Consider the following 10,168-nt stretch of genomic DNA (forward strand, 5'->3'; position numbering starts at 1 on the left):
CCTTCTGGGAGAAGATGAAGGCTTCCTCCCTGCCTGCAGTCACCTTGCCTTATGTTCTCTTGCTGATATCTCAAAGTGCCACCAGCTTCCCCTCATTGGCACGCTGCCAAGACACCCAGGGACCTGGCTGGAGCCAGTGCATGCTGTTTCTGCCTCCCAGGAATGTTAATGAGCATCAAGTCAATGACTGGGATGGCCAGGACTGCTGCAGCAAAGAGCCAAGAGGTGAATATTCCTCACACGCTCCTCAGCTTCACCACAGGAAGCCTCCCCTCTAAGCAGGCAAGGCCTCCTCTTTGCTGATTGAATACCTCATCCCTGCAAATGGCCATTAAAGCAATGCTTGTACCACCCATGAATCAATGCCTTTTCCATCCTTGGTTCTGGGTACACAGCTGCACAGTGTAAGCCCTGGTTGGACACTGTGGGCAGCCAGGAAGACCAGGAATGGGACTGGATCCACCCAACAGGGACACAGCAGCCCTCTTCTGGGGTTCTCACACTTCATCAAGAAGGCTTCTCAAGTCTCAGCCTCAGCCTCAACTGTCTGCTACTCAGCCATCCTGCCACTCGTATGCATTTCCAAACATCAAGGTATCTTTGCATGTGCTGTTTCCTCCAGTCTAAACTGCCCTTCCTTATGCTTTTCTGCCTGTGAAACTCCTCCTTGTTCTTCAACACCCAGGTCAGTTGTCATCTGTGCAGTGCTTTCCTCGCACTCTACCTGAGTTAATTTCACTCTTCTGGGCTCCTGAGGATTGTTTTTATTTCTGTTCCCACACTGCCTACCTCTCTCTGCCTCCCCCACTGGAGTAGGACCTCGAGGGTAGAGACTGTGTTCATCACAGCCACACTCCCAGACGGGGACTTGGCAACTGTTATTAAGAAGAATGGCTTGGCTCTCCCACTACTATCCTGAGATACACATTCTCATTGTGGAAACGAACCCAGAGAGGAAGGTTTCAATGGATCAGCCAGGTTTCACAACAGTTTTCTCCAAAGAGGATTCTGTGATTAGTGATTTAAGTTACTTCTGCACACCAACCAGCAGGCACACCTTTACTGAAATATTAAGCATCTAACAAACACTCACCACCCCACTGAGTCATTGTGCTGAAGTCAGAAGTTCCAATATTTAGTAACATGCCTACCAGCTTGATCACTGGCCAGACCTTTCAACCACGCTACTCAGGAGAGAAAAGGCAAATCTTTCTTCCAAAGGATGCTGTACAGCTCCTAAATATTTTTCCCTGGGGGTGTAGTATACATGACTGAATTTGAAGAATGTTTTTTCTGAACACCTGGAATGTAGTCTTCCATATTTTCCAACAAGTAAATGCATAGCTTCATCTAGCAAACGATTTATATTACTAGATACTCATCTTTGCTGAAAGGGTTTCCTAGATAATATTGTGACTAAAGTTCATAATGATTCTAGGACTTTCTCTGCAAGGCCCCAATTTAGAGCTGTTCTAGGGGTACAATTTAAGGCTATTCAGTACAATTTAAGGCTGGTCTGTACCTTCTTGGGGGGTGCAGCTTTGGGACTCTATTGAATACCAAAATCTTAGCTTTGAGTGTCCAAACTTCCCAAATTAATGTCACCCAGCAGTCTCTGAAATGTTAATTTCAGTTAGTTCACTCCTCAAAAGGCTTCATGTTTATTTATTTGTTCGTTTAAAGAACGTACTAATAAAACATGCAACCAAGTTGATTGTATGTTAAACCCAAGAGTCAAGCTGGATCTTTGATACTAAGCAGGGTCCTGTGTGGTTCCTGGGCACAAAGACTTTTTATGTTCCCCATTTCTTTGATTACAAGAAATAGCCTTCATTCAGCCTCCATGATCTTCCCTGAGGTCCAACGGTCAGATTTAAGCAGGAGAAACAATAGTGCGGTCTTGGGCAAGGTCCTGCTTCTATATCAAGGGATGCGCTGTGCTTAGTCACTCAGTCGCGTCCGACGCTTTGTGACCCCATGGACTGTAGCCCACCAGGCTCCTCTGTCCATGGGGATTCTCCAGGCAAGAATACCGGAGTGGCTTGCCATGCCCTCCTCCAGGGGATCTTCCCAACCCAGGGATGAAACCCAGGTCTTCTGCATTGCAGGAGGATTCTTTACTGTCTGAGCCACCACGGAAGCCCATCAAGGGATACCCTCGATAATATCTTTGAACTATTTTGTAAATGCTGAAGCCCTCTCCAGGTAGGAGAAGTTAAGATCAACGATGGCATGCTGCCCCACAAGCATACTTTAACCCTAACCCTAACTCCAGACCAGTTGGAACCTGAAGGTTGATGATGCTGACTCCTACATACTTCACCACCAACCCATCAGAAGAATGTCTTCAAATTGATCACACCCTCTTTGAATCATAAAACTTCTTACTATCCTCTCCAAGTTGGGACACATAGTTTTTTGAGGCAGGATCCCACTGTGTCCTCCTTTGTCTGGCAAAGTAATAAAGCTATCCTTTTCTACTTCACTCAAAACTGTCTCCAAGGTTTGATGCAGCACCGGTATACAGAGAACATGAGCTTTCAGCATCATCTTGAAAAGATATTTGCATACCTATGTTCATAACAGCATTATTTACAATAGCCAAGAGGTGGATGCAACCAAAGATCTATCAGCTGGCGACTGGATAAACAAAATGTGGCATATATATGCAATGGAATATTCTTTAGCCTTAAAAGGCAGGAAATCTTGTCACATGCTACAACATGGATGAGCCCAGAGGACATCATACTAAATGAAGTAAGCCAGCCACAAAAGACAATTTTGTATGATTCCAGTTATATGATGTATCTGCTGCTGCTGCTAAGTTGCTTCAGTTGTGTCCGACTCTTTGTGACCCCATAGACGGCAGCCCACCAGCCTCCCCCAGGCAAGAACACTGGAGTGGGTTGCCATTTCCTTCTCTAATGTATGAACGTGAAAAGTGAAAGTGAAGTTGCTCAGTTGTGTCCGACTCTTCGTGACCCCATGGACTGCAGCCTACCAGGCTCCTCCGCCCACGGGATTTTCCAGGCAAGAGTACTGGAGTGGGGTGCCATTGCTTTCTCCATATGATGTATCTGCTGCTGCTAAGTCACTACAGTCGTGTCCGACTCTGTGTGACCCCATAGACGGCAGCCCACCAGGCTCCCCCGTCCCTGGGATTCTCCAGGCAAGAACACTGGAGTGGGTTGCCATTTCCTTCTCCAATGCATGAAAGTGAAAAGTGAAAGTGACGTCGCTCAGTCATGTCTGACTCTTAGCGACCCCATGGACTGCAGCCTCCCAGGCTCCTCCACCCATGGGATTTTCCAGGCAAGAGTACTGGAGTGCGGTGCCATTGCCTTCTCCATCTAGAGTCGTCTAATTCACAGAAAGACAAAGTGGCTTGGGGGTTTAATGGAGTTAACAGCTCTGGAGATCTGCTACACAACAACGTAAATGTACTTTACACTACTGAACCACGTACTTGAAAATGATGAAGGCAGTAAACTTTATGTTGTCCATTTTTTTAAACCACAAAGCAACAATAACAATAAAACAAAGCAAAGGTTCTTCAGGATCACTGGGTTTGTCCTTCTATTTTACAAATGGCCCAAAGATTTGCCTAAGGTCATCATCCACATTGGGGGTGACCTGATTCACGGCTGGATGCTTTTCTTATTCGAGCAACCTGGCTCTCCAACAGCTCTGGTGAGTTTCCCCTCCTCCTTCATTGGGGAAAGGAGGAGCCCAAGTCAGTGGTGGTCCCAAGCAGAGTCAGGGCAGGAGGGGAGGCCCTTCAATGCACTAAATTCTCATCGGTTCCACTCTCTTCTCTTCATCAGCTTCCTGGGTAGCTCATTTTTACTGGGCACCAATATGTATACCCATGGAAACAAGTTGAGTGGTCTTTGGCTTCTAAAGATAACAGAAGCCTAGACTCTTCCTAAGGAATGGCACTATACCTGGAAGATGTTCCCTGTGCCCTGGATCTGGAGTCACACTCCCAGCAGACACTACCTTATCTCAAATCAGAGTTCTTCTGCTAAGATAAGGGTTGAGTGTTGGCTTGGGTCTGCATACATCTCTCTGCTCAGGCTTAAGGAGATTCCACTACAACCTTGCATATTTCCTAAGTTTCTCACTCCAGAACTTGAGCTTCTCTAAGTGCAATATTCTTTGTTAGGTATTCAAGGCCCTATCTTCTTCTCATTGTTGTTCAATCGCTCAGTCATGTCTGACTCTGTGCAACCCCATGGACTGCAGCACGCCGGGCTCCCATGTCCTTCACTATCTCCTGGAGCTTGCTCAAATTTATGTCCAATTGAGTCGGTGATGCCATCCAACCATCTCATCCTTTGTCGTCCCCTTCTCCTCCTGCCTTCTATCTTTCTCAGCATCAGGGTCTTTTCTAATGAGTCGGCTCTTTGCATCAGGTGGCCAAAGTACTAGAGATTCAGCTTCAGCATCAGTCCTTCCAATGAATATTCAGGGTTGATTTCCTTTAAGATTGACTGGTTTGATCTACTTGCTGTCCAAGGGACTCTCAAAAGTTTTCTCCAGCACCACAGTTCAAAAGCATCAGTTCTTCGGCACTCAGCCTTTTTTATGGTCCATCTCTCACATCTGCATATGACTACTGGAAAAACCATAGCTTTGACTAGACAGACCTTTGTTGGCAAAATAATGTCTCTGCTTTTTAATACACAGTCTAGGTTGGTCATAGCTTTTCTTTCAAGGAGCAAGCGTCTTTTAATTTCATGGCTGCAGTCACCATCTGCAGTGATTTTGGAGCCCCAAAACATAAATTCTGTCACTGTTTCCATTGTTTCTCCATCTATTTGCCAAGAAGTGACAGGACTGGATGTCATGATCTTCATTTTTTGAATGTTGAGTTTTAAGCCAGCTTTTTCACTCTTCTCTTTCTCCTTCATCGAGAGGCTTCTTAGTTCCTCTTCACTTTCTGCCATAAGGGTGATGTCTTCTGCATATATGAGGTTATTGATATTTCTCCCAGCAATCTTGATTCAAGCTTGTGATACATCCAGCCTGGCATTTTGCATAATGTACTCTGCATATAAGTTAAATAAACAGGGTGACAATATACAGCCTTGATGTACTCCTTTCCCAATTTTGAACCAGTCTGTTGTTCCATGTTCAGTTCTAACTGTTGCTTCTTGACCTGCATATAGGTTTCTCAGGAGGCAGGTAAGGTGGTCTGGTATTCAGAAGCAAGAAAAAGTGGGAAGAATACACAGAACTATACAAAAATGGTCTTAATGACCAGGATAACCACGGTGGTGCGGTCACTCACTTAGAGCCAGACATCCTGGAGTGTGAAGGCAAGTGGGCCTTAGGAAGCATTACTACAAACAAAACTAGTATATATAATGGAATTCCAACTGAGCTATTTGAAATACTAAAAGATGATGCTGTTAAAGTGGAGCTCTCAATGTGTCAGCAAATTTGGAAAGCTCAGCAGTGGCCAGAGGACTGGAAGAGGTCAGTTTTCATTCCAATTCCAAAGAAGGGGAGTGCCAAAGAATGTTCAAACTGCTGGACAATTGCACTCATCTCACATGCTAGTAAGGTTATGCTCAAAATCCTTCATGCTAGACTTCAGCAGTAAGTGAACTGAGAACTTTCAGAACTTCCAGATGTTCAAGCTGGTTAGAATAGGCAGAGGAACCAGAGATCAAATTGCCAACATCCCTGGATCATAAAGAAAGCAAGAGAATTCCAGAAAAACATCTACTTCTGCTTCATTGACTACATGAAAATCTTTGACTGTGTGGAACACAAGAAACTTTGGAAAATTCTCAAAGAGATGGGAATACCAGACCATCTTACCTGTCTCCTGAGAAACCTGTATGTGGGTCAGGTAGCAACAGTTAGAACTTTACATGGAACAACTGACTGGTTCAAAATTGGGAGAGAGGTATGACAAAGTTGTATTGTCACCATGTTTATTTAACTTCTATGCAGAGCACATCATGCAAAATGCTGGGCTGGATGAATCATAAGCAGGAATCAAGATTGCCAGGAGAAATATCAATAACCTCAGATATGCAGGTCATACCACTCTGATGGCAGAAAGTGAAGAGGAACTAAAGAGCCTATTGATAAGGGTGAAAGAGGAGAGTGAAAAAGTTGGCTTAAATTTTAACATCCCCAAAACAAAGATCATGGCATCTGGTCCCGTCACTTCATGGCAAATAGAAGGGGAAAAAGTGGAAGCAGTGACAGATTTTATTTCCTTGGGTTCCAGAACCACTGTGGATGGTGACTGCAGTCATGAAATTAAAAGACACTTGCTTCTTGGAAGCAAAGCTATGACCAACCTAGACAGCATATTAAAAAGCCAAGACATCTCTTTGCCAACAAAGGTCCATATAGTCGAAGCTATGGTTTTTCCAGTAGTCATGTATGGATGTGAGAGTTGGATCAAACAGAAGGCTGAGCACTAAAGAATTGATGTTTTTGAATTGTGGTGCTGGAGAAGACTTTTGGGAGTCCCTTGGACAGCAAGGAGATCAGATCAGTCAATCCTAAAGAAAATCAACCCTGAATATTCATTGGAAGGACTGATGCTGAAGCTGAAGCTTCAATTCTTTGGCCACTTCATCCGAAGAGCCCACTGATTGGAAAAGATCCTGATGCTGGGAAAAACTGAAGACTGGAGGAGAAGGGGGTGACAGAGGATAAGATGGTTAGATAGCATCACCATCTCAATGGACATGAGTTTGAGCAAGGTCCGGAAGATAGTGAAGGACAGGGAAGCCTTTGTTCTGCAGTCCATGGGGTTGCAAAGTCAGATACGACCTAGTGACTGAACAACAACATCATTGGAAGCTAACACTGCATAGTGACTTAAGCTTAAACTTAGGGTCAGGATTAAATTCTAGTTTAATAGGCTTTATCTCTGTAGCCTTGCTTCCCAGGTGGCTCAGTGGTAAAGAATCTGCATGCCAATGCAGAAGATGCTGGTTTGGTCTCTGGGTCAAGAAGCTCCTCTGGAGAAGGAAATGGCAACCCACTGCACTATTTTTGCCTGAAAAATCCCATGGATAGAGGAACCTGATGGGCTACATACAGTCCATGGATTCACAAAAGAGTCAGATAGGACTTAGCAACTGAGCAACAACTGTAGTCTTAGATAGTCACTTATCTCACTCAGCCTTAATTAAAGAAAAACAAAGATAACAGAATCTAGTGTTGAAAATTGGAGAAGGCAATGGCAAGCCACTCCAGTACTCTTGCCTAGAAAATCCCATGGATGGAGGAGCCTGGTAGGCTTCAGTCCATGGGGTCGCTACCAGTCGGACGCAACTGAGCGACTTCACTTTCACACAATGGAGAAGGAAATGGCAACCCACTCCAGTGTTCTTGCCTGGAGAATCCCAGGGATGGCAGAGCCTGATGGGCTGCTGTCTATGGGGTCGCACAGAGTCGGACACGACTGAAGTGACTTAGCAGCAGCAGCAGCAGTGTTGAAAATGTGATGAGATAATGCATGACAGATCTTAGTGTAAAACCCAGGACAATGTAAGCAGTCTTTGGAGCACTTTGAAATCGGACTTTTTGCCAATAATACGGGTGTCATCTGCTCCAGCAGTCTGATCATTCACTAGATGTACAGTGTTCACATAGTCTATGCATTCCAGCCTCTGCCTCTGTCTTACTTCTCTCTTCTCCCTTTCTAGAGCCTCTTCAGCAAATCCCACTGAGGCCCAGATCGAAGCCATCTCCTTCTTGAAAATTTCATCCATGCTCTCAGCAGGAATGTATCTATGCTAGAGATTGATTTATGAGGCCTGGGCTAGCTGTAAAGACAGTGTTACAGATGGGGGTGGCTGAATGTGTCCTCAGGTGATCATGGAATGCAGGAGGCTCTAGGATTTGAGAGAAGAGCTTAGTCTTTCTCTGGCACTTTGGAAACTTCTCTGAGCAGATCCATGTTTCTTCTCTTCATGAGGAATTCTTGAGGAATCCATGAGACCTCAAGGGGGGCACCTATATGACCTAGTTTGTCAGCTACTGCAAGCCTTGGAGAAGAAGGACGCTTTCTCAAGGATATTGCCTGGGTGCTCCTACTAGGCTTCCAGCTGTGTTCTGTTTTTCCTAGTAAAAGCAACCCTGGCTGGTGGGATTGGCTCCCTCTGCACCATCTTGGGTCCATAGGCCCGATCTTTGCCCCTGCCTCCCCTACTTGTGTTCAGATCCAAAGGTCTAGGCTAATTCTCCTTTCCTACACGTACAGCAACTTCTGCCTTGGATTCTCTTATGCCTTGTGGTTCCTCTCTTGGGACATGATTCCAGTCAGTCTTGTGTGATTATTGTTTGGTGTATAATTTGCTCCTCCGCTGGATTAGAAATACGTTCAGTGCAAAGATTATACTAAGTTGATTTCTCTGTTTTATGAAGAGCGAAGCATGGTTTCTAGCTATGCTTGGCACGTAGTAGTTTGTGTTAATGTAATTGTTACAATAGTGAAACTAACAACTACCAGTTACCATGTTGCATGATCTGTCTGGCCCAGTCCTAAGTGCTTTACATACATAATCTCAGGTAATTCTCATGTCTGTTCTGTAAAGAAAACTTTGCTACCCTCCACTTAAAGATGAGCCCTGGAGGCTTAGAGAGGATAAGTGACTTGGCCAAGGTCATAGAGCAAAGATAAGGTAGAGCTGGGATTTTAATTCATCTCTACTTGACTGGATAGATGCATGGATGGCCAAGCAAAACACACATACAAACACATCATCTCCTTTGCAAAAATTTCACCTCACACCTGAAACCAGTCACACTTGACTCCTCTTAGACGACTTGACCCAGTATCATGACGTGGACTGCTTGTTTGGAGGCTCCGTTGGTTCAGACCCAGATTGGAGCTGGCCACATTTATAAGATCCTGAACTATACAAGGTGATCTGAATGGTGGCTTCTGTTCTTCCTCTAGCTTCATCTTCATCATTGGCTCAGCTTGCTCTCTAAGCTCCAGGAGGGCAGGGACTTTGTCTCTCCCAGAGCCATGCTTGAACCTGACAGGCACTCAATAAATTACCATTATTATGTTCAATCTGCTCCTTGGTGTGCTTATATCTTCCTAGCATCATTAGCAAGAAATATGAAGGCTCTGCACAAAATCCAGGGCTAAATAAATCTCCGTAGAAACAAACACAAAAAGGAAATATTTCCTCAATGCATAGAAAGATCCATCTGATTAGGCTTGGCTCTATGTATAAGCATATAGGCAGAGTACATCATGTGAAATGCTGGGCTGGATGAAGCACAAGCTGGAATCAAGACTGCTGGGAGAAACACCAATAATCTCAGATATGCAGATGACATCATCCTTATGGCAAAAGTGAAGAAGAACTAAAGAGACTTTTGATAAAAGTGAAAGAAGAGAGTGAAAAAGTTGGCTTAAAGCTCAACATTCAGAAAACTAAGACCATGCCATCCAGCCCCATCACTTTATGGCAAATAGATGAGGAAACAATGGAAACAGTGACAGACTTTATTTTCTTGGGCTTCAAAATCATTGCAGATGGTGACTGCAGCCATGAAATTAAAAGACACTTGCTACTTGGAAGAAAAGCTATGATAAGTCTAGACAGCATATTAAAAAGCAGAGACATCACTTTGCCAACAAAGGTCCATATAGTCAGAGTTATGGCTTTTTCAGTAGTCATGTACAGATGTGAGAGCTGGACGATAAAGAAAGCTGAGTGCCTAAGAATTGATGCTTTTGAACTGTAGTGTTGGAGAAAACTCTTGAGAGTCCCTTAGATGGTGAGGAGCTCAAACCAGTCAATCCTAAAGGAAATCAATCCTGAATATTCATTGGAAGGACTTATGATGAAGCTGAAACTCCAATACTTTGGTCATCTGATGTGAAAATCTGACTCATTAGGAAAGACCCTGATGCTGGGGAAGACTGAAGGCAGGAGAAGGGGTTGACAGAGGATAAGATGGTTGGTATCACCGACTCAATGGACATGAGTTTGAGCAAGCTCTGGGAGAAGGTTGAAGGACAGGGAAGCCTGGCATGCTGCAATCCATGGAGTTGCAGAGTCGGACCTGACTGAGCGACTGAGCAACAACTATGTATCAGCAGGTCCATGATCGTAATTCTTCTGAAATTAACCACCAGCCTCTTCAGATGAACTTTTGTGAAGTGCTGGTG

This window comes from Bos grunniens, chromosome 28, assembly GCF_055505025.1.
Source record: "Bos grunniens cultivar Pamir isolate PY7600 chromosome 28, Bosgru_T2T1.0, whole genome shotgun sequence".
Lineage (NCBI taxonomy): Eukaryota > Metazoa > Chordata > Mammalia > Artiodactyla > Bovidae > Bos > Bos grunniens.